Below are 23,567 nucleotides of genomic sequence, written 5' to 3' on the forward strand. Positions count from 1 at the left end.
AATTCTTTGCATCGTTAAAAAAACGTATTTAAAAAAAAAAAAAAAAAAAAAACATTTGTTGACTTGAAAAACAAAGCGTGATATTCGACTCTTTCAAAAGAACTTCTGGATCGCAAAATAATTTATAAACAACTCAAATATATCGTACGACTGTTCAAGATGTCTAATCTATAACCTCGATCATTGCAATTGTGACGTTAATTAAATAATACATCAAAAGAATAATTTAATACGACCTAACAGTTTCCTAATTAATTATCTCATACGCCTAAAAAATAAATTAATTTCGCAAAGGGCTGAAGAAGGTGAAAGTATAAAAAATCTCGGACATAAAGTACTACTGTTTAATTTGAACATATTATTATACCTGTCGCATTCGTCAAATCGCAAGAGAACAGCTCACGAGTGAGGTGTAAGACCAGGGATCAATCGACAGTGTCCCTCGATCATCTGGATCATCTGAATCGCGCGATCCGGAGTGAGTATCACAAGAAATGCCAATAAAATATTTTGCAGCTCGCATTTCTTTTCTTTTTTCTTTTTTTTTTTCATACTTTTATGTTTGTAGTTTAAAGATCGCTATGCAAATTACTACACGCGCAAAAATGTGATTCAAGCTGGTGATTTAATTTTCCGTATGGTGTACAATGTAGTTTATATAAAAAAAATTTTTTTGTTATTAAAAAATGCAAAGAATGTATTTACGTATTTGCTCAATAAATATCTGCACGTAAAAATAAAAATTTTTATTGAGCCAGAGGAATTATGTACTCTTTATTAGTCGATATTTGCTAAAAAACAAAAGATACGCAATGGTTATGTGAAAGAACGCACGTAAATATTTAATTAAAGGTTCATTTAATTTCGACGAACGCTAATTTCGTTTATATTACGTGCGAAATACTCCCACCCTTCTTCCTCTTTCCCACGGGATTCCTCGATATTTTACGATAAACAGTTAAAATAAAAAAAAAAAAAAAAAAAAAAAAAAAAAAAAGAAAAAAAGGGGGAAAAAAAGTGATGCGTTGAATCAAGCGCGAGGGTGAAATACTAATGGAATATCATAACTAGCGATATGTATATATATATACACATATATATATCAAAGCATTTTCCCGCAGTTGCAATTCCCCGCTCTTCATCGTATATACATATTACACCGGAACTTTGAACATATGATAAATTAGCGAGGGCAGAATGCATAACAATTTAAATTACGATTGATCTTGCGTATAATATGTAGAAATTATTCGAAATAATATTATCGGGCAGTATTTTTTTTTTTTTTACGATATAATATTCATTTGTAAGATATGTATATCGCGCGAGCGTGTGGGTGTACAGACTTTTTCAAATTCGCTCGCTTGTTGTGTGTCAGAAGCTTTCAGGTAGATTGCGTCACTTTGATTATGTCGTCTCGTTATTTCGATACTGCATTTAGATCCTTATCGGGCGGGACTATCTGCTCGCTATCCCGGTAACAATAGACAGCTGCAGGTCCCACCGGCCGGTTCAGGGTACGGCAATATGAATCGCGATTTTTGCAAGGGGGCAATTTATTACACGGCATCACGAACGGGGCGACAGTAGAAGAAGCTGGCAAGCCGCTGGTGGGAGGGTAATGAAATTGCAATCATCGTGTGAAATTTAATATTAATCCCGGATGTAATATGGAGAGGGTGCAGGGGCGCTCAACCGCCGCAAGAATGCCGGTCTGTTATTCGAAACTGGACGTTGGACAAGCGCAAGCCGCTTTCGCGAGAAGAGGAATGGGTATCCAAGCAATTAACTCTGTCATGTGCAACGTCCGTGTTCGTCGAAACTTTTTCATTACTCAAATGAAATATCTGTATATACGTATATGTGTATGATCCTGTATGTAAAGGAACATTGCGACTGATACGAGCGCTTTTTGAGCGAGACAGCGGCCGAAATTCAACGACCGATGACTAGAAAGAATCTGTAAAATATATTCTTACCCAGCGACGTTTTCCGCGTTACTTTGTAAATTTAGTTTGTAACTTGCCGTACTTAATCCGAGGTTCCTTGTACGGTAACGCAATTCGATTTAAAAAGAAAGCAAAATTGTATCTTCAAATAAAATAATTTTATCGAGAAAACGACTGCTTTTTTTTTTTTATCTGTTATATTTTAGTTTAGTACCTATACGCTTAGAAATAATCACGAGGGAAAAAAAAAGTTCTGCGTTTTCGGAGGTTTTTTCTGCGAGACGAAAGATTGGTTGGGCACCGCAACGAAGTTTAAGTGACGAGCATCCGTTAAAATATTAATACTCGACTTTTAATGAGAGCTCCTCCTCTTATAGAGTACCAGTGCCCTCTGCCTCGATCCCCTTTCCTCGAGACCTTTCTCCTTTCTCGCTATCTTTCTCTTTTCTCTCTTGTCACGATCCAATAAACGCTACGCGAAGAATCTTGATTCGCGAACTTCCTGGTGACTCTTTTCTTTCCGGACGTTTCGGTCAGCATGATCGAAAATCAAAGTCCCGCACGGTTTCCCCCTAGTACTCCAATTAAATTCTTAAACCGCTTTGTCCGAGCCTCTTGGACACAAAGAAATTGTTTTCGTACATATATTCGAACGTTTGCCTCGGACAATCAACTTTAAATCTTGTAAACAATTCTGTGCTTGTTTTTTTTTTTATTTCTTTAGTTTTTTTAAAGATTAAGTTTGAAAGAGTTAACTATCTGTTCTTAAAGTATGTCGCACTTATTAATTTAATAACGCACAAACGTGAAAATTAATTAAATAAAGAAAGACAATTTTCCGCATTTTTTTCACGATTCATCAAAACGCAAGTCATAAAATAAAGTGTATTTAAAGTGCAATATAAAGTATATTTTAATTTTCTTTGAAAATCCATTCTAATTTATTCTGCGATAATTTAAGAACAGTGCACATTTCCCGTTTCTTTGTCTCGCCTCTTTCCTTGTACCTTCCCTTTCGCTCTTTTTCTATCATTCTTGTTTCTACGGCGCTATCGGCTATCTCATTGTTAGTCCTGTGCTATCTCCCGATGCAATTGGTATCCTAATCGCGGCAGGACGTTTTCGTGCCGCACCGTGCCAACGTGGTGGCGTCTTAGTCTTGCACACATATTATATAAGTTACAGTAAACAGATTATTAAAAAGACAACTCTACTTCAGATAATTAAAAAAAAAAAAAAACTCGTAACAAAATGTTTACAAATTAAAACATTTTTTTTTTGTAAAAAAAGAATGCTTCTTGCATTCAAGATAAAAAAATATTGAAATTTTTCTTTCCACGTCCTGCGTAAATTGCTACCATCGTTGCAAAAAAAAAAAAAAAAAAATAATCCACGATATTCAAGAAGTTTAATAAATTGCACGTCGCTTTTACCAAATAAACCTTATCTCGCTAAATCAATAATCTCCCCCTCGCTGTAATTACTTAAATAATCTGTACATCACAGAATTTAATTTATATTCCCAAAAAGTTGGAGTGACGCAACGCGAATTTGAGAGAAGAAGGGGGAGGGGAGGGAGGGGGTGCACCGGAGGAAGTTTCTAAGAGACTATCGGGCGTAATATATTAGATTAATTAATGTAATCCTAATAGAACGATCTCATCTTGACGCACAATATGGTCTACCCGATATCACGAGCGTCTCGACGTCCCCGACGCGTGCATACGGCAGCTACCTGTAATACATGCACGCGACGTAAACGCATACGTTGCCACGGCGTGTATTACTGACAAGATAGGTCGAACAATGGCTTCCATTACGGGTAGAGGTTGCCCGAGTTAATGGGCAAATTGTCTGCTAAGTCATTTAAAGGGGGTAACCCTGGCTGCACGTAGCGAGCTGCAACCTCTTCGCGATCGCGTCGACAATCGATGCGGTTAAATCAACGTAAGAGTTCTAAGTATCTCCTCCAAGAATGCCCGTCAATTATCCGACACTATCGCGCATCGCGCGTGCACGTGGCCCGTGCGTTTCATCAGGGATCACGCGTATCTACGTCAGGAAATAATAATAGCGACGTCGCGATTGTGTGGCTTCGCCGATACGAGGCCCCGTATATTTCTACCACCGCATCTACTCGCTTTCACTATGCATTTTGCGGAATTTCGGTTCCCAAAGCCGTTCGATTTTCAAAGCGTTAGACGCGAGCGTTAATTAAGATTGAATTTTCATTACAAGGAAATCAAACGCGGATTACGCAAAGAGCGGGAGAGCTCCCGCTCCGTATGCGGCCTTTTTCGGCTAACCGCGTATAATCTGTCGATCTTGTTGCCATGAACCCTTGCGCGATAAAACAAGCCCGATACGCTGCATCGCGACTATCGAGCGGTTCTTCGGGTTCTACTGAGTCACCAAACGCTCGCGGGAGCGCGTGCACGTTAATTAGCGGAATTAAATACGACGGGGGCGACCTTGGCGGAGGCTCCACGGCCTTTCGCGCGGGGAAACGAGCGTGAACCAGCGCAGCAGCGTCGCCTCGCATCGCCTCGCGATTCAAGAGTGTCTTCCGAAGGGTTGTAGAACATTCCCACTAAAATATAAAGTGGCTTTCGGGGTGGCATAGCAATGGGGTGCCTATCGCATGCATTCACCCAGGGACGCAAACGTGGGGGTGCTATTGATCGACCGGGGAGCCAGTCAACCCTCTCGGCCCTACACGCGCGCGTAAACGTTGCACATAAAATCACACACGTACCTGTACGACCCTACGCGTCTCCGGCTCGCACGTCCTATCAAGCTTTCATTCGCCAAGGCTTGAAAGCCGAAATATCAACGCGATGACCAGACTTACTTAAAACAATTCAACAACGATACGTCACTATGCTTGTAGCGATAAAAAAAAAAAAATGTTTGAGGTAAATACCGAAGCCAGAACTTAAAATATTAAGACCACAAGTAATGTGGTTGTAGTGAATAAAACGCACGTGACATTAATCTTTAAAAGCACGCTATCGCGCCGTGTCGTAAAATGTGATGAGAAACCAACCGGGGGAAAAGGATATTCCCAAAGAACTAGTCAGAGAATAAATTGATCCGTGCCGGTTAATGCCAACTCGCAGCCCAGAACCTCTCCTTACTTACGGATTTCTTATTAATTAATTCTTCGAGAATTCCGCCCTTATATTCTTACGTACATACATGCACTCGTACTCGCATAATTCATTGCGTCTGTAAGCATTATACGGCAAGAATTAAATGCTTAATAATGCACGGCGTGAACGTGCAAATCCCTTCGTGTCCCGAAGTAATCTTCATCTCGCGTCGAAATCTCACGGCTACATTTTCGTGCGCGCGCGAAAGTATGGTGTAACCACCTCTCCATTATCTCGAATTACATTGATTTGCACCTTGTGCTTTAGCTATCGCGCGTCCTGTCAGAACGCGAACTGTGTCTTAGTGCGCTGTGCAACTCACAGAACGTCGGAGAAAAGATGCAAGTCGCGTTGCGTTTGCTCGTACGCACACGCGCGATAAAAGAAAAAAAAAGAAGATATCATTTTCGCGTATCTCAAAGTTTTAATCTCTCAAGCACGGATATCCGGCTATACAAAAGGCCAAGGACGTCCCTTCGGTAGGAGTAGGAGGGGGTGGTTCTCACTCCGCCCGGTCCATGGGGGAATTTTCACTTTGGCTCTGAGAACGAGCCGCGACGATGGTGATTTACTTAATGAGGAGGTTGGGCGGGGAGGACGTCGCCGAGGGGATGGAAGAGTTAAGGAACGGGCACGCATTGTCTTCGAGAGGGCGAGGGTGAGAGAAAGTGTGTCGAAAAACAATGGCCTGCAGCATCCACCTAACCCCCTTCCCCTCCTTCATCTTGATGAAAACGTGACCCAGTAGGATCTTGACTTGATACTGCCGACATCTATTTTACTAGGCAGGATCTTTTCTTGGAGAAAAACATCGTTTTGTTTTCTCGATTTTACATTATTTTTATATACAGATATTTACGCGTGTTTAATTAAAAAAAAAATTAAAAAAAAAAAAAAAAAAAAGAACAAATTATTCCAACTTTTTAATTAATTTTTTCGCGTAAAAAAAATTGCCAGCTAGATAACGGAGCGTTTCTTTTCTCGTTGAACATTTAGTCGACCGAGACACCAACTTTTGAATACATCTCGAAAGAATTTTATTTTATAAATATTTTATTTTGGCATCCAGCAACTCTGTACCTATTTCCCTGTCTATCTTACTTCCCAACCGCCGTTTGCGTGTTTGCATCCCCGCCGCCTCCTACATCTCCACCCGTTCCCTTCGCTCACTACCTCTCACCTTCTGGATTTGATTGAATTTTTTCCCGAGGAAGAAATGTTTCCACCAAATGAATCCGTCGAAATATTGCATTCCGACAAGCACGATCCAATTTTTCGTTTAATAAAAGAGAGCCTCTCTCTTTCTCCTACCTACTTCTTTTTCCTCTCGTCGCACCTTTTCCTAGCCGCGCGCCGTCCCTCGCTCGCTCTCCCTTTTTTCGTTCCACGATTTTCGACTATACCTTAAATGCTCTCCTATGAAACACGCCCGATATTCTTGTCCATATCCGTGTTAAGGGCTCGTATTTGTTTTAAAGTTATGAGACTACTTCAATTTTTTTTTTTTTTTTTTTTTTGAGCTCTTAAATTTAATTAGCCGCGATATCTTACCGGAAGCGCATTCACAATTAAAAACCTACAATCTTTTATCGCATTCGAACGTTGAACGCAAATGTATTGAGCTAATCTATCAAGTTGTTAAACAAACTGTTAACTCCCCAATTAAGTGGAATCAAATTAAATCGCGCCAACAATTCGTGCTGTCGAGTCGTACTGCAAATGGCTCGATATAAACTCGTCTCGTCCTCTTTTTCCCCGGGTCCGAGTACAGTTTCTCCCCTGGCCTTTTTGTTCTCCTGGTAAAATAAGTTGGACCTTCGCGTATAGTTAAAATAGTGCCGGTCTGCGGAATGTGGCCGCGGGTGAACGCAATTTATTTCGCCGGTATAAATTTAGGCCGTCGTTGAACTTCCCCGTGGAAGTTATTTAATTTCACGCGATTCTCAAATCTCTTTTGGGCCCTTCGGGGCTGCGGATTGGTCATTTTCCTGACCCCCCCGGTGTCGCAAAATTTCCTGGCTTTACGAGTGAGAAGAAAGAGCCCTTTAGCGACGCGCGAAAGGGGGAGACCGCGCCGCTCGCAAGAAGCACGTGTGAATCGCTAAACACTCAACTTTTGCAATATCGGGGGAGGAAAGTGCTAAAGAAGTGTCTGACAGGAAAAATGTTTTCCGAATCGTAGCGGCTCTAACGCCCGAAGTGAAGGACCAAGGGGGGAAGAGAAAGAGGAGAGGGGGGAGGGGGGGAGACAAATAAATCGACCATAGGCATTTACGCATGTATATCGGATGAACGAGCGGGGGCAGTCGGAGAGAAGAGGGTGGTCTGAAAAGGGACGAATGGTTAAAATCCAGCCGCCATAATGACCCCGCGATATGCAGCGCGAGTGTACACAATGACGACGACCATATACAGCAAAAAATCAGCATGCCGATTGGGATTTCGTTTAATTAATTTTTTAATTACAAACTCATCGGAATGAGAGAGGGTTTCCGGCTGGCGCGGACGGCGGCATTTTATCGACCAGTTGCAGAATTTTTGATGTGATTGATGGCAAACGGGCGGGGTAAAGGGGGGAGGGAGATAGAACGCGGGGGGGGAGACGTGCAAGGACGAGGAAGCCCGGTACGATCATGATTATTATTAATTTTACAGATACTATTGGTTATCGTTTATATTTATTCAGTACTACTGGCTACCCGACGTCCGTATTTGCCTGCTCGCCCTCGCTATTGAAAGCTGGGGGAGGAGAGGGACGGAGTTGTTCGCGACACAGGGCGTGGAACTGTATTTACAAGTCCAGAAAGCAACGACGATATGCGATATTAAAATACAAGATAGATTAAAACTGCAAAATGTACCCGGTTCGATTAATAAAAAATGATCCCACGTGTAAAAACAATCGGGCATACATTTCGAGTTCGCGTTCTTATTTTAACATATTGGGCGCAATTGTACCAAAGCTATTATTTGTACGAATTGAACGCTCTGTTTAGCGTGAAAAATCAACGACGCGCTTTTACTCACCATAAAAATAAAAAATAAAACATAAAAAACAAGAGAGGAAAGTAGAATTATTATTTTTGATCTTTGCTGTCTCTGTCTTTTTTTTTTTTATTCAGGTTAATTACTTTATTTTATCGGCACGTTTGACTTTCTGTCAAAATTAGATACATGTATAATTAAAAAGGACTCCGAGGTTCGGAAAGTACGAAAAAATTGTCCCCAATTATCATCGTGCTGTAAGGAGTAATACTCCGTCTAGAACAAGATCCAATTTTTGCAAAAGCGCTTGTCCCTTTCAGCGATAACAAATCAAGACGGTGCGGGAAAACGAGTCGGCCGATGGAAAAGAAAAAAAAAAAAAAAAAAGAAAAAAAGGAGGAACGCAGCGAGAGAGGGAGAAAGAAACGATATACGCGAAAATCCAACGCTATCCTATAACGACTACCTTTAGGCGTATCTCCGCCGGGTAACAGCAAGTACAACACCAACTCCATTCAATCTAATACTTCTAGGGGGGTTAGCAACAACCATTTGAACTCACACAGCCAAAGGGGTCGACACGAACGTGGCTAGGGGCAGTTTAATATCGGATAATTGAATCCGAGCTTCCCCTCCCTCCTCCCACGCGGTCTCCGGCTCGCTCCCGTCGAGAAGAGGAGGGAAGGAAATGGTAGTTGAAAGAGGAGAGCGAGAGAGATGGGTCGGGGGGAGGGCGCGGGGTTGAAGTGGAAACTGGACAGAGCCAGCTACTACCCTCTTATTGCAACTGCGCTAAATAAGAGTGAGAGGGAAAACGAGAGAAACAGAGAGAGCGAGAGAGAAAGTGAGCAAGAGTAAGAGAAAAAGGAGAGTAAAAAGAGTAAAAGACAGAAAGCTGAATCCGGTCATTTCCTAATTTCTGATACGGGCCGGTCGAAGATCGGATGCGAAGAACACGCCGCTTCTGAGCAGCCTGACTAACTTCATCTTTGAATGAGAGCAGGAGTGTGAGGGAGATAAGCTTATAATACTCGTGGTGCAATCTTACTCGCGGCAATAGGAGCAAATTAAACGTAGTTTCCTCTCCCTCCCTCCCCCCTTCTTGTGTTCTATTGCAACTTTCTTGCTTCGTAATAGACAATCCTTTAGCTCGCGAGCAAATCTATTTTGACGATTGAAATACAGATCGAAAGTCGTTTCTCTGCGTAAGGGAGGGGTAAAACCGAGAGTCTGCCAAAGCTTCTTCGAGCTTTATCATGGAATTCTAAGAAGTCTGCCAAATTTGGTGAAACTTTTGAATACATGTAGATTAGCTTTCAAATCGTACGAATGACTTGCAAAGGCAGGGGGCGGGACGTATAAGCTCCGCCGGTCGAATTGAGACGCATACGGCGGACTGCAGGTGAGCGGTGATTAAAAGAGAGGCAAGTGTCGCTGGAACGGCCGATAAATAACGCCTCGTCGTTAGAGACCTTTCGATCTACCGAATGAAAAAGAATGGCCGCTCTTAATCGCTCTTCCAATCGGTTAATGCACCGTTCGCGGTGGCGCGGTTAAGCTAAATAAATGGACTCTGTTCTGTTTGGTCGTCTCTCTCTTCCTAATTTCTCCTACGTTTTCATTGTATCTTCGCGTTTCACGTTTACCTAAATCGCCAGATTTATTCCTACATTTATATAAATTTTAAACAATTTATTTTTTTTTTTCTTACTAAATAAAGTAAACCCTTTGCATTTGAAGCAGTCTTTTTAATCTAGGAAAACCTCTTTCAATAAAGGTTTTTTTTTTTTATTTCAATTTTTAACAAATAATCGTACCGACATTAAATTTGGCGCTGCTTCGGCTCCTCAAGTTTTTTTACATTTATCGAAAAATGTATTATTTGCAAGGTAATCTCTTACAATCGCGCTCGATAAATATTTGTCAGCGGCATCTTGATTACTCGCAAGCTGCGGCTTAATCAACGTCACGTTAACAAGAAAGTTATCGCCATTTAATAGTGTCGCCCGTTGGCCATCGAGGAAATTCCTTTAAAAAAGTCCTTTCATCTCTAACTCCATTAATCCGACCCGGACGCATATTAGAACTTCCGCGGCGAGTTTTGCATTCGTTTGTTCGTGATGCATCTAAAGCCCCTCGCGCTCACGCGCCCACCTATCACTTGAGCGTTACAAACAACTATCCTATGAAGTGCAATGAATCGGATAATGAATTTGTATTCCGCCTGCGTACTCACAATATTTGTTCGCGAGTTAACCGGTAAAAGCCATTCCAGCGATTATTTTCCGCTCAAAAAAGCCGGCGAAATAAGCCTGAAGACTCTGAAAAAAAGAGAGAGAAAGAGAGAGAACGCGAGAGAAGCGGCGTCGCGACCGAGCGAGCGGTTTAATATTTTTTTAATTGCCATGTTAGCTCCTGTTTTTTGCAGTAGCACGTAATTAAACTTTATGTCGAGCCGTCATATTTGCATTCCATTTAAACTCGCCATTCGAAAATTACGAAATAAGGGAAACTTTTGATTTTATGTGCGTCCGCGCGCACGCTGTAGTTTTCACCGCGTGAATCTCTGGTGACGATGCTTGACACGCGATGGAATTATAAACTTAACGCAACGCGCTCGCGCAAGATCCGCGTAATCATTGCGGGAGCATTGACGTATTTTCGCCGCGCGATACACGCGTACGATTCGACTGTTGTCGTTCCCGGAGAAAAAGTGACCGAAGCTCGCGAAAGCTGCGAAACGTCCGGCGAAGAAAGAAGACGCGGGACGGGGAACAATTCGTGACTCGCGCCGTTTTGCTTTCCGTCCGAACGATTAGAACGATCCCGGGCGCGAGCGGGGAGATGGGACGATCACGGTTTCGTGTAGACTTAAGAGTGCAGGCGACGTGAAAGTTCATTAGAGGCAGCCCTGATGGACACGTGCATTAATCAAGATTTTAATTAGCACCGCGTGTAACTGCGCGCTCGGCTAAAAACTAAACATACCCCCGCCGTCCGCTCCCACTACGACGTACCCACTCTAACTCTTGCTTATAACGGAGCCCGGGCTCGTACCTAGAACTAGAGCCAGCTCTAATTAGAGCTCTTCTCGAGGCTCGAAGATTAAAAGCCAGGCCTAAGTGCCGGCACGATGCGCGTGCTCTTTCTCTTTCCCTCCCTCTTCCCCCTTTTCACCTCTCTCTCTCGTTCTTTCTTCATTTCTCTCTCCCTCTCGCAGCCTCGCATATCGTTTCGTCGAGTTTGTTCCCGCTTCTCGCTTCGTTCTCGCTCTCTTTTTTTTTTTTTTTTGTCTTTCCTTAACTTTCTCCGCTGTTTCGTTCCGCTTAATGGCGATCGACCATTCGCGAAATGCGCGAAGCGAAATCTCGCGAGTGAAAGAGCGAAAAACCCGGGAAGGATCTGGGAACGAGATGGCTCGACGATCGTGTCGACAAAAGCGACTTAGTTTCGAGAAGTAGCATCGTCGATCGCGGTCTACCTCTATATTACACGCATGAATCCGCATATTATAGGACGATTACCGCAATATTACGACCACGATACCGCGAATTATTTCGTAAAACAATAGCCACGGATATCCCCACGTGAGTTACGATACAAGCAGTTTCAAGAAATTAAAAAAAAAAAATCTAATTGTACAGGATGACGCTTTAATTATTCGGAACTTTAAATATCAAGATAAAAGGAAAAAAAAATTTATTATCTCCTAAAAATGTTTCTCTCGGGGAAGAAGCCCCCGCTTCGCTTCGCGAGATGAAAAGTGAAAACGGCCAAACATTTCGGGTGTGTGCACGGGGAACGCGTCCGACAGGTATCATTAAATCACAGAAACAGCCTCTGTTATTGACTCTGCGGACAAATTTATCGTCAGCCGGTAGGCGATTCGTTGTACAGTGGCCCTCAACGTCCCCCTTCTAACAGAGCGTTGGTCCCTAGTAACCACCGTTTTCGTCCCCCTTTCCCCACGTCCTCCGCAGACCGAGAGCCCGTTACGTCATTGTTCTGGTTTATTCGGTGATTTGTGGATTTTACTACCTCCGGCCGACGGCTTGCTCTTAGCCGCCCCGCGCTCGGTTGCGTGACGCGCATTATCCGACCGCGGTTCTTACGTCTGTTCAGATCAGACGAAAGGTAGATGTTGATGTACGGCGCGCGCGGTTTCGGCTGATAAGCTTTAACGGGGTCCCAATATGCCGCGACGAAGGCCGTCTCGCGGAGTTAGCCCGGAGTGCCGGGCCGCTAAAGTAGATGGTGGAGGATGCGCGAGAGTCGTCGCGCGGCCGCTTAACGCGTTTTATCGTGAATGTGCTAAAAGCAAAATCTCCTTGATACACCTCGGAGCCTTTTAGCGTCTCCGTGAGTGAAAGTCAAACGAGGTTCGTAACGGCCGGACCAAAGGTCAGCCGAACTAACGGATGCTCTTTGCGACGCGCGCGCGCTAACGTAGCTGCCTCCTTTGGAACGAATTAACGATTACCGGAGAAACGTGGGCTCGCGAGTCTGTAATCGATAACGTTGCGCTTGATCCCGCAGGATGGCCCGCGGTGGCGAAATTTATGCTTGAAAATCGTTTAATCGTCATCGTTACGAAGCGATGAAATTTCGCGGCGCGCGAGCTCGCGCGGCAGACACGGTCCAAGTCCTTTCATCCCCTCGTCTCGCTGCCGCACAAAAGAGGTGGAGTGCATTTATTATTCATACGCGACGTATTCGACGGGAAGTTCAGTTTTGAGAAATAACGATACGAGACAAGCGTCATCGTCGAAAGACGGGCCGGAAACGAGGACTGGGGAAGAGATAGGGAGCGAGCTTTCCGAAAATCCGCCTTAGTATGGTAATTGATTTAATTTGGGGGATGAATCCACCCTTAACGAACGCGCCGCGGCGATGGGGTTGGAAGGCTAAAGGGACCGTAAAAGCACTGCGACGTCTATTTGAGGCGAGAGACGAGAGCGAGATTTAGAGCAGAGAAAGAGAGAACGACCGTAAGAGAAGATGGGCGCAAAAGAGAGAAAGAGAGAGAAGGAGAGAAAGAGAAAGAGAGAGAAAGAGAGTGGGAGAAAGAGAGAAATGGAGAGACCAAGCGTCTACGCGAGAAGACGAGCGTCTGATTACTAACGATCTGATTAATTCATGATTTTTAATTAAGAGAAAAAGCGGGGGAACATGAAGAGGGCATGACAAATTATTTAACACTTCGCATTGGACAAATCCATGCACCTGTCGTCGTCGCGAGCATAACGTTAACCATAAAAAAAATTTCTTTTCTCTCGATGCGATAATGCGAGCGGCGTGCGATAATCGCCCCACAAGAAAGCAATCTCTACGCGAGATATCTTAATCAGTGCCGGTAATTAATCAATCGATTGCTGCGACTCGACGTCCCACCCTCTCATTATCGCGATTATTAGACGAACGGTTACATTAATTTTGCGGCACTATCTGCAGCTGCGCGCGGACAGATAGTTGTGCGCCGTTGCTGCAGTGAAAATGGAAGGAAGCGGCGGGAGGGGCCGAAGATACCCCGAGAGGACATAATGGAGGCATTCATAAGGGTTGGCAGGCCCTTATCACGCGGATAACGCGGCAAGGCCGCACTCGATACCTCGCCCGAGTCATGGTTTGATAACGATTTGATGCGACGTAACGTGCGCTTGTCCCTTCTGTGTCGACGGAACCATCGCTTCCCCGATACATTAAAAAAGAAACTTATAATCTAAAAATAAGAACGAGTAAGAAAAACGACAGTAAAGATGCCTACTTGATACTTTTAGATATTCTATGGTAAAAAAAATATATGTCTAATAATTAAAAAATCAGCTATTATGCGATAATCCGTGGAAAGTGTTTCTTCGCAATATTCGCGCTCTTGTGGCATCGCTGAAATTTTCGCGTCTCTGCGCGTTCGTCACATTAGTACGCATACACGTGTATATATTGTACGTGTCTTTGTGTCGGGGCGAGACGAGAAAGAGGATGACGGCGAGAGCGAGGACGAGAACGAGAACGAGGACGAGGGTGAGGGCGAGGGGGTGGTTCGGTGCATATGTCGACCAGGTTTGAAATCGGGATATTGAATTCACGCCATTTCTGTTTTGACGTATCGCGGCCGGTGATACGATCCGCCGGGGTTTATCAGCGCGCGCGGGCGCGCCGCGAGGAAGTGATTTTTTCATTCTAACAAATAGCCTTTTGCGGTTTATCGGATTTCGGCCGGGATATCCGCCGGTGCGAAACCAGGCGCGCGTCGCGCGCCAATCAAAAATCGTCGCCGCCCGCCCGCGTGCAATCGCCGCGAATTTCGCTGTAACGCTCGTGTTTGTGCGCAAAAAAAAAAGAAAAAAAAAAAATAGTAACTCGCGATAATACGGAATTCAGTCATTATCGCTAAAAGAGATAGGCAACATAAATTGTTGAATTACGAATTCGTTTGCGAACACGAACCCGTCGCGAATCTTTCCTATTAGATTCCTCGCGAAATCCGCGCCCGAGCTCCCTTTGTACGTTTTTTATCTCGAACTTGGCTTAAACTGTTAAAGACACGAGGAGGGTAAAGGGGCATCGTATTGGAGCAATTTTCGTCGCGATTTCCGACGCGTCGCGGTGCACACGGTGTATTCGGCTTTCCTCGTTTCAGCTCGCGCAAGGGGAAATTGCAGGGGAAATTCGAAAGTTCGCGCGATACCCTATGAATTCCAATCGACCTTGGTTCCGCGGCTCCGGCTGGCATAGCGCCGGGATCATAACGCGCGCGAATCAGTATTTCTGATATCGCTTTGAAAAAAATAAGAACAACGGTTGTTATTTTAACTGTTTCTATGTTGTTGAAACTCATGACGGAAAAAAAGAAAGAGAGAAAAAGAGAGAGAGGCACGTTTCCGTTTCGCGTCTGGCGCGATAAAGCGCTCGGTATGGACGTATTGAATTACAACTTCTCTTTATTCGAATCGTGCGGATTCCAGGACGTATCGCGACGAAATGTTTGCCAGGTGCATCGGTGTTTCTCGGTTAAAAAGTGCACAACGAGAGGAGCGACGAGGAGAGGAAAAAAGGCGGTGCGAGGGCAGCGGAGCCATCGATTTCCATCGATCGCCGATGAGAACGGAGGCGGGCGAACGTAGTCGCCTCGCGAAAAAACCGAGCCGCTTCCGATAAACTCGTTATTCTATTAAACGTACGCGTACGCGCGATTTTATGAGAGAACGCCTTCTGTTATCGTAACTACATCGGGCGGCTGTCGCGACAATTGGCTCTATCGCGATGGGATACACTTGTCCGAGCCGCGTCTTTTATATGTACGGCAAATTTTATGGGAAGGACACTTCTGCAAATAGAATGATCGTTACGCACGTATATACGCAAATAAATGTGCGCGAACGCATTAGGACGACCGTCGATAAACACCGCGATCCGCTGCAGCTACGTGACTTACATCCGTGTCATCGCGACCACTTAATTCGCCAACGGTGCCAGGCTCACGCACGCCCACGCTACATTTCAGATGGAAATCCCCGTGCGATCGTAAGGCGAATACCTTTGGGTTTGGCGAGCAAGACCGCCGATACCCGGCAGATGTTGGCGACGCTCAAGTGTGCGTACTCTCACTATCGGTCGGACCTTGTTGCTACAGCGCGACACGAATTCGCGTGGGCGCGCGGAGATGCCTTTCTCAACGGGATACGCATTCGTTGGTGCAAAAATAAGATGCTCCTCAAAATATATTTTTCTTTTTTCTTTTCTTTCTTTCTTTCTTTTTTTTTTTTTTTTTTTTTTCGTGTAAGAGATCTCTCGAGCCGTTGAAAGTACGCAAAATTAATTCTTGATCCTCCGATTCATTCACGCGGGCGACAAATAGAGGGACGTTTCCTCCGTCAACTCGAGCCGGGACGGTGAATCGACATTAAAATATCCGTAGATCGATAATGACAGGCGCGACGATTACGGCGCAGGCAGGTAATGTATTTGCCACGAGCGAAAACAGAGGGTGCATTGGCCAAGCAAAAGTAAAAGAGGGACGCGAAGCGCACGGCGCTTGTACGCTAATGGAAAGGGCCTCGATACACATTTACTGGCGACGAGCGCGTAGCAATCGATCGATATTATCGATAGGCGCCCTCGCCCGTATATCCGCGCTACATGCTTAGTACAGGGGTAGTTAATTACGTTTAATACCCTCGATTATGTGTTTGCACCGTACACACTCAACGATGCTTTATGCCTCTCTCGGTCCCCGCGCTACAAACGCTCTCTCCTTCGTTTCGTCGTGGTCGAGCTCATTTTACGGGCTGATTCCACTTCTTTTTCTTCCTCTCTTCTTTATGGCAAAAAGCACGCGTTTACACATGCTAGAGCGTGCCACGCAAACGAAAAGAATTAGACCAATCCGCTTTATTAATTTCACTCGTCTCATTCAGCTTATCCTCTCTTTTAAGTTAATCTCTTGTAACAAATCTCTTGTAACAAATTACACGCCGCGTAAAATCTTAACCTTTATTATCTCTCCTTCGTTCGATCGCAATCCGTTCGACAATACGCAAACAAGTTTCAATGTAAAATTATAACGTCGAATAAAAAATTAAAAAAAAAAAAAGAGACAATTTTGTTATTACTCGCCGGGATTCACATTGTCTCTCCTTTCCCTTCGCCTCGAAATAATGTTTTTAATTAATCAAAATTAGTCCCTGCTCCGACATAAACATCCCCTTAGGCGAGGAGAAAAAAAAAAGGAAAAAAAAAGAATGCAACGGGTTGATAAAATTCACATCTACCGCGGCGCTTCTTCAATTTTCAACAATTGTTGCTGTTTCTTGTCGTTCCAGAAAAAGCGTTTCTCCTACTTTTCGTATGCCGGTGCGTCGGTTACGGCGGAAATAATGTCGGTGCACTTTCAAAGTCGACGAGAGCGGAGGAAAGAGAAAGAGGGGAAAGGGCGGAAGGGAGAAGAGGACGGAAGAAAGATAGAGAGAGCACTCGCGGGATAACGGACGCGGCGGGGTAGTAGGTATGAGAACGAGGATGGGGATGGGCGGAAGATGAAGGGGGAGGATTCAGAACGGGGGCGAGAATATTGGTTGACTTGTAATACCGAGAGTAGAGGAGGCAGGGACCCGGCGAATATTAAATATATTATTACATTCATTCTCATTTCCCTTTTAGCTTCAGTATGCTTGCTCGCTCGCCTCGCCGTAGTGATGGATCTGAGCGCGGAGCGGACGCGAACAAATGTCAGTCTCCCGCACCATCCCGCGGCTATAAATCTTAAACTATTATCGAATATGAAAGTTACGTTGTTATCGCCTACGAGAAATTTACACGAAATTTTGATAAATCTGCAATTTCGAATTGAAATACTCGGCGCGACGTTCGCGCTCGCAATATTATTTCTTTTATTCTCTGGATCGTCGATCGTCTTTGTTCAGTGCTTTGTTAACCGTTCTGACCTATATTATTGTAATTTTAATTAAACAATATTGTTTCGAATAATAAAAGACAAAATGGATCCCGGTCAGGAGTAGTATTACGCGCCGGTGTCACGTGCTACGTGATATTAGTTCATATATCGCGGGTAAATATGCAACGACGTCGAGAAAGAGAGGGAGGGTGTAAAACTTGCTGCTGCCCCCGCGTGGCAGCGGAGAAGGGAAGGGCACGTATTTGATGTAAACTATAAAACCCTCTCGTCCCCTCTTTTCATACTCGCGCGTGGCCAACGTCGACGCTGCGGCGCCGTTCCCGTACTAGCAATCCGGCTCGTAGCATATTGAATCTTATGAATTTGTGGCCAAGTGTGTTCAGATCTACGAGGAAAAAAATTTAATTTCCTACGATTTCAAGGTTTTGCGCTGACGCAGTCGATAAGTCTTCTTGACCTACCAATATAGAATATACGTATGCACGAGATGCAAACTTTAATAGAAACCATTTAGCGAGTCAGAGATTGGAAAAGTCTTAAGTACACAGTGACGTGTCGTTGACACACTTTGCGGAAATAAAATACCGTCCGATACCTTTTAAGAGATCAACGAGCTTTTAACAAGACGCAAGAACAGAGGTGTCGGTCGCCGAGTTCGTACGAAATTGTGAATGATGCTTCGAGGCGGGCGATAGCCGTTGTAATTTTCTTCCGCCTCTGCCAAACCACTTTTATTTACGTCACCCTTTCCTCCCCCTCCCCCTCCTCACTCTATGTTACGCTATATATTTACCGACGATATACGATCTAATATCACGTTGCACGTGATGCCGGAACCGTGGCACTCGTGCGCGGCACCCGTGTTCTAAGCAAATTCGCGATCCCCGCCCCGAGAGAAACGTGATCCAGGCCAGAGGTCTGCTCCTGGACGATTTATGCCCTTTATTTTTTTCCATCGGTAATTAACTGATTTGCTCGCCAACAATTTCCCCTCGTTTTCGCGATAAACTTTTACGTAATTGAATCTTCCGCTGCTGTTTTAACAATTATTAATTTCTTAACGTGTCCGATTTAACATCGTATATCAGATAATTCCGTTGCTTTATTTCTTTTTTAACACCCGGCGCGTCCCTCTCAAACTGCAGCGATAACGGTACCGCTATTTACATTTTCGCTCTCGTGTGATGAATAAATGCATTCCGAGAGAAGAGAGAGAAAGATATCTCGTGATACTTACAAGCATCTTCATATATTCGTGCGACGCATAAATGCAGCAGCTCGTTCGCTAATTATTAATAAACTAATTGCGGCTTCCGTAGGACACGCCTCTCACGCGTAAATCAAGACGCGATGCGCGTACGGTGCTCCTTTAAGCTTTACTCTCGCTCACTCGTTACGTGTCACGTGTGAAATATTTATATGTGCGCGCACGAGAGAGCATCTCACTTCTGCGAGAGTGTACAACGTAATTTCAAGTATATTTTTTTATATATTTGCCGGTCTTTATATTAATCCACGTCAAACGCGACGATAATCATGGATGTTTCGTAAAATTTTTTCTTTTAATTTTAATTAAAATCTAAGCCTGTCAATGATAAGCCACGCTTCGTTTAACCGTTTATTTGCGAACGAGCCGACGGGATCGAGCCTAAAATTTTTATTTTTATTTTTCTTACTCGTTATAACTCGTCAAACTAGCAGTCATAGTGAGCCACCGTTTGCCGTGATTTATTAGTCGCTTAATGCACATAGGACGCGCATCAACCTATGCTTGAACGTTGCGCAATTGCTGTTACATCCATTTACGAATGATTATGCAGCGACACGGTTGGTTTCCACTCGCTAAATCATTAATTGCTATAATTAGAATACGCCGAGAAGTGCGATACCTTCCCATCGTGGTGTTAGCATAATGTCAAATCATCATATTGATCTGACTTGAAAACAACGTGTCTGAGATTCCCACGCGTCACGTTACAATTCTTTTTCTTTTGTTCTCGCGTTATCGCACCGGATAAATAAATACATAATAATTAATAAAATAATTTCAGAAGAAATTGATTTTTTTTTCATATCGAAATTATGAGACGTGAGAAGTTAAAACGTAGACGGGACCAAGGCACGGCGAGGGATAAAAGATAAGGAAATAGAATGAGGCGTGGAATAAAAAATAGAAACTGAAGCCGCGTCAGCCATTTTTGAAGCGTCTCACGAGCCGGCCGCGAATAAACCGATCGTAAAGCATACTCGATTCGAGTTTGTCGGTACATAACGCGAGTACTTCCGCGCGCCGTAGGATACTTGTACGTGAGCATCGACGAGATGAGGGAGGCGACGATGAAGAGAGCGAGAGAAAAGGTATACGTGCACTTCTTTTTTTTTTTTTCTTTCTTTTTTTTATGACTGCCAACACAGAAGCACGTGCACGTACGCTCTTGCGTATGTTTAGCGATATAATGTGTGTCTTGTTAACGCGAGCAGAGTAGCGAGTAGCGATCTTTTTAAAAAAGAAGGCGCGTTTAAAAAAAAGGATAAAATCATTCGCTTGTCAATTTCCTCGTAAAACATATCCGTGAATTTTTCGACAAGTTTATCTTTTAACTATTCCCGAGTGGAAATTAATCTAGCTATTCTGATTCTCCAGCTAGTGGAAGAAAAACGTTTGGATATCTTGCTTTTTCAGCACGTTATCTGCTAGTAATAATTGCGTGGTACATATAAGCATACAATTTGCATCTTAATTATATGCATCGAGCTGTTTAATGATCTAATGGTCTAAACGTTCTAAGTTATTACTTATCGAAGGGACGAGAACCAGCCCATCTATTAAAAGGGTGTCGGAACGGCTGCCGTTTCGCTGCGCTGCGTCGCGAAGATTTTAATGTTCCTATGCGCAGTTTTTTTTATTCGCGGGGACGACGCTATGAATAAAACTCACGCCGGAAGAGCTGCTGGGTGCGTTGGTAGATGGAGAGATACGCTTGTCGTTCACGGACGCGCCGGATAACCACGTATCGCCGGGGGTAGATGCATTTTTTTTTATGACGCTTCCGGCCCCGCCATATAATTGACTCGATTATTTCGCGAGGTCGTGTAACGAGGGCGAACGGCGGGGTGTTTTATCCGCGAATTTCAGCAGTAAAGTCAAGATTATAACGTAATCGGCAAGGCGTATCGTTCATTCTCACGAGATAGTTTGAAGGTATAGGCGGCGAACGTAAATACGCGAGCGCGAGAATACCGAGCGATTACAATTATTTATTAATTTCTCTTCCTGGCGCTTTTAAATGTTCCGGGATAAAGTGCATAAAAGAAGAAACCCGCCTTGTCCGTGCGTGGGAGTCGTTTATGGACCCGGAGTTAGTCAGGTTAGGATAAGGCACGTACTCCGTAATTACGTTGGATGTGATAATTATGAGGATGCTGGGTACTTGTCACTCTGTAACGAGTTTTCTTTCATCTGCATAGAGTCCGCCACCTCGCCGTTCTTTCGCGGTCGGAGACGTAAGCAGTTTGTTCAACAGACTGGAAAAACTGGTGCGCTTTGCTTATCGTTTAAATTAATACCGGCACGAGCCCGTTACCCTTGTATTTTTTTTTTTCTCTTTCTCTCTCTCTCCTCTCCTCCTCCCGCTTTCCCTGCCATTGTCGCGTGTGCAATAGTTGTCTCATTGCGTCGTACAATTAATTGTGAGCGCCTGATTCGCGCGTCTCGAGAATTTTAACGACGAAATTAAACGCCGGAATAATTGTTGCGACTAAAACGGCAGACAGTGTTACGTTAAAGTTGCAAATAAAAATAAAATCGAGGCGCGTGCATATTCTACAAAACGTAATGTTTGTCATAATTATTTTCGCGATGTTGTATTTAACATTGCGATTGTGACGCACCCTGCCAAGCTAAAGTATATAATATTTTATTTACGTTAAACGAACTCCCGCGGGATTTAATTTGCCCCTCCCTCCCCATAAAATGAGTCTCTTTGGTGAATCTTTTTTCGAAATTAAAAAGACTTGTCTAGCTTTGCTAATATTGTTTACTGTCGAGTGGGTGGATTCGCGTGATTAAACGAGGGCCCATGTTACGCCCTCCCGCGAGACGTATCGTTCCAATACCGTGTTAACGAGTTCTAATGGGAGTTGGGAACGATGATCGTCGCCACCGAAGCGAGTCAAAGTTTTCTTTCTAATTAAGAAACAAATAACCTGCGTTCACGCTCGGTCCGTTTTCGGGCCGCAGCTTCGTTAATAAACGCGGTCTGCTTATTAAGCCAGGAAATTAATGTTCACCTTTTACGCGAAAGAAAATAAGACGAAAGATATCGATGTTATCATCTGATTAAACCAGCAGGGAGCTGCTTTTCCTGTCCCCGAGAAAGGCTTGTTAAGATTATAATTAGACATTTCTGCACGTTTATTATTAGATCACGAGTTTATGAGAGACTGATTTTACAAAATACGCGGTGAAAAATGAACCGATAAATTCTACCGTGGAATCTTTCAGATTTAAGCTCGCGCCGCGATGCACGATATTTTTATTTTTCGGAGAAAACGTCCCTCGTTCGTAATTGTTGAGTCTTAACAATAATGTAGCGTTTTGTCGCTCGCTCGCGCGGGGGTTTTTGCGCTTTCGGCCCGTTATCGACCGGGTTGATTTTGTTTGCCGATGTAACACTTCGTTGATGCAGCGTCGTTGATGGGAGCGCATCAAACTATGATTTGGTATTTAGTCACCATTAGGGACGCATTAGCACTGATTACACGTTCAGGTACCTACAACGCGCGCGAGCATCCACATACACGCATACAGGTTCGCAAGCGCACACATTAACCCAGATTCGAGTTACAGATATCCACGTGTCCTCCTCTCTACACAAATGTTTACCCGCCTATAATCGGCTGGGGCATCTACGTATTTCGTATGAATACTTTATTTGACGTTTCCCTGGTTGAACGCGCTACCCCGTCGCTTCATCCGAATGCGCTGCTTAACGGCAATTCGAAAATCGCATCGCTCGGATACACACGGCGGTTTTCCCCCCATTTTCCTGAGTCCTCAAAAAAGCGTAGCGTTCGGTCGATTTCGCGTTACGGCGTGCACCGCGATGAAAAATTGCGTGCGAAAAAAAATACCCGCGCTCTCACGGCCTCGAATTCGATAGCAATAATCGCGGAGCCGGCCGCTCAATTCACGCTGCGGTAATACCAATCAGAAATTAAACCGGGCCTATCGGAGATCGCAGCTGGGATGTCGTTCTCTCTTTCTTTCTCCTACTCCCCGTTCTCCTCTAACGTACGTTATTTCCTCGTGGAAAGAAAGAGAGAAGGCAAGACTGCTGGATGCCGTTGTCTGATTCATATAATGAAATGTCTGTAAGATGATGAGCTTGGCGGCCAGTAAGTATAGAGTTGAGTTCTGGCCCGTGACCTCCATCGAGGAGAAAACAAAAAGAGCAAAGGCGAACGGGAGATGCGGTCGCGTGCGAGATACAGCGTGTTCGGTACATCGCACGGTTTGTTGGCTCAACTACGAGCCGTATATGCACAACGATTAATTATTATAATAATATACGACAACAGCAATAAAACTCCTAGCGACAATATTTCGAAAATTATGTCCGACGTTAGTTCGTTTCGTCAAATTAGATTAGACTATCGATTTAATTTTTCTACTATCCTAATTATAATTGTTTTTTTTACGCCTCACGCGCTCATCATGAATTCGTCGTTTTTTAGCGCTTATTCGCCTAAATTTAATTTTTTTTTTTTTAATAATATGTTCTCAATAATCGACAATTTTCTAAAATTGAATTTATGACTTTTCCTCTTCTAAAATTAATATCGTCACCTGTCCTATCGCAATCTAAAATAAGTGAAGCGTTGATAAAAACGAGAAAAAAAAGAGGAAACAGCTGGATACATTTGCCTTTCGAGAAAACAGAAGAAGGGCTTGCGAAGCATACCCTTGATTCCTCGCCGTCATCGTAAATAAATCGGCAATCGACCTTTAACTCGCTGCCTTTCCGATAATTTAGCTGTATCTCCTGATTCGGCGGAGAGGGCTGA

At 43.9% G+C, this 23,567-nt stretch overlaps 1 protein-coding gene across 1 annotated transcript in view; it reads left to right on the top strand.

Annotated features, from left to right (window-relative positions):
- Window positions 1–361: 361 nt before the first annotated feature.
- The window catches only part of LOC139111298 (uncharacterized), a 173,539-nt gene continuing 150,333 nt past the window's right edge, over window positions 362–23,567 (top strand). Inside the window, exon 1 of the mRNA XM_070671478.1 lies at window positions 362–478. The gene's annotated coding sequence lies outside the window, so the exon portion shown is untranslated. The remainder of the gene's footprint in view (window positions 479–23,567) is intronic.

Source organism: Cardiocondyla obscurior, linkage group LG23 (assembly GCF_019399895.1).
Source record: "Cardiocondyla obscurior isolate alpha-2009 linkage group LG23, Cobs3.1, whole genome shotgun sequence".
NCBI lineage: Eukaryota > Metazoa > Arthropoda > Insecta > Hymenoptera > Formicidae > Cardiocondyla > Cardiocondyla obscurior.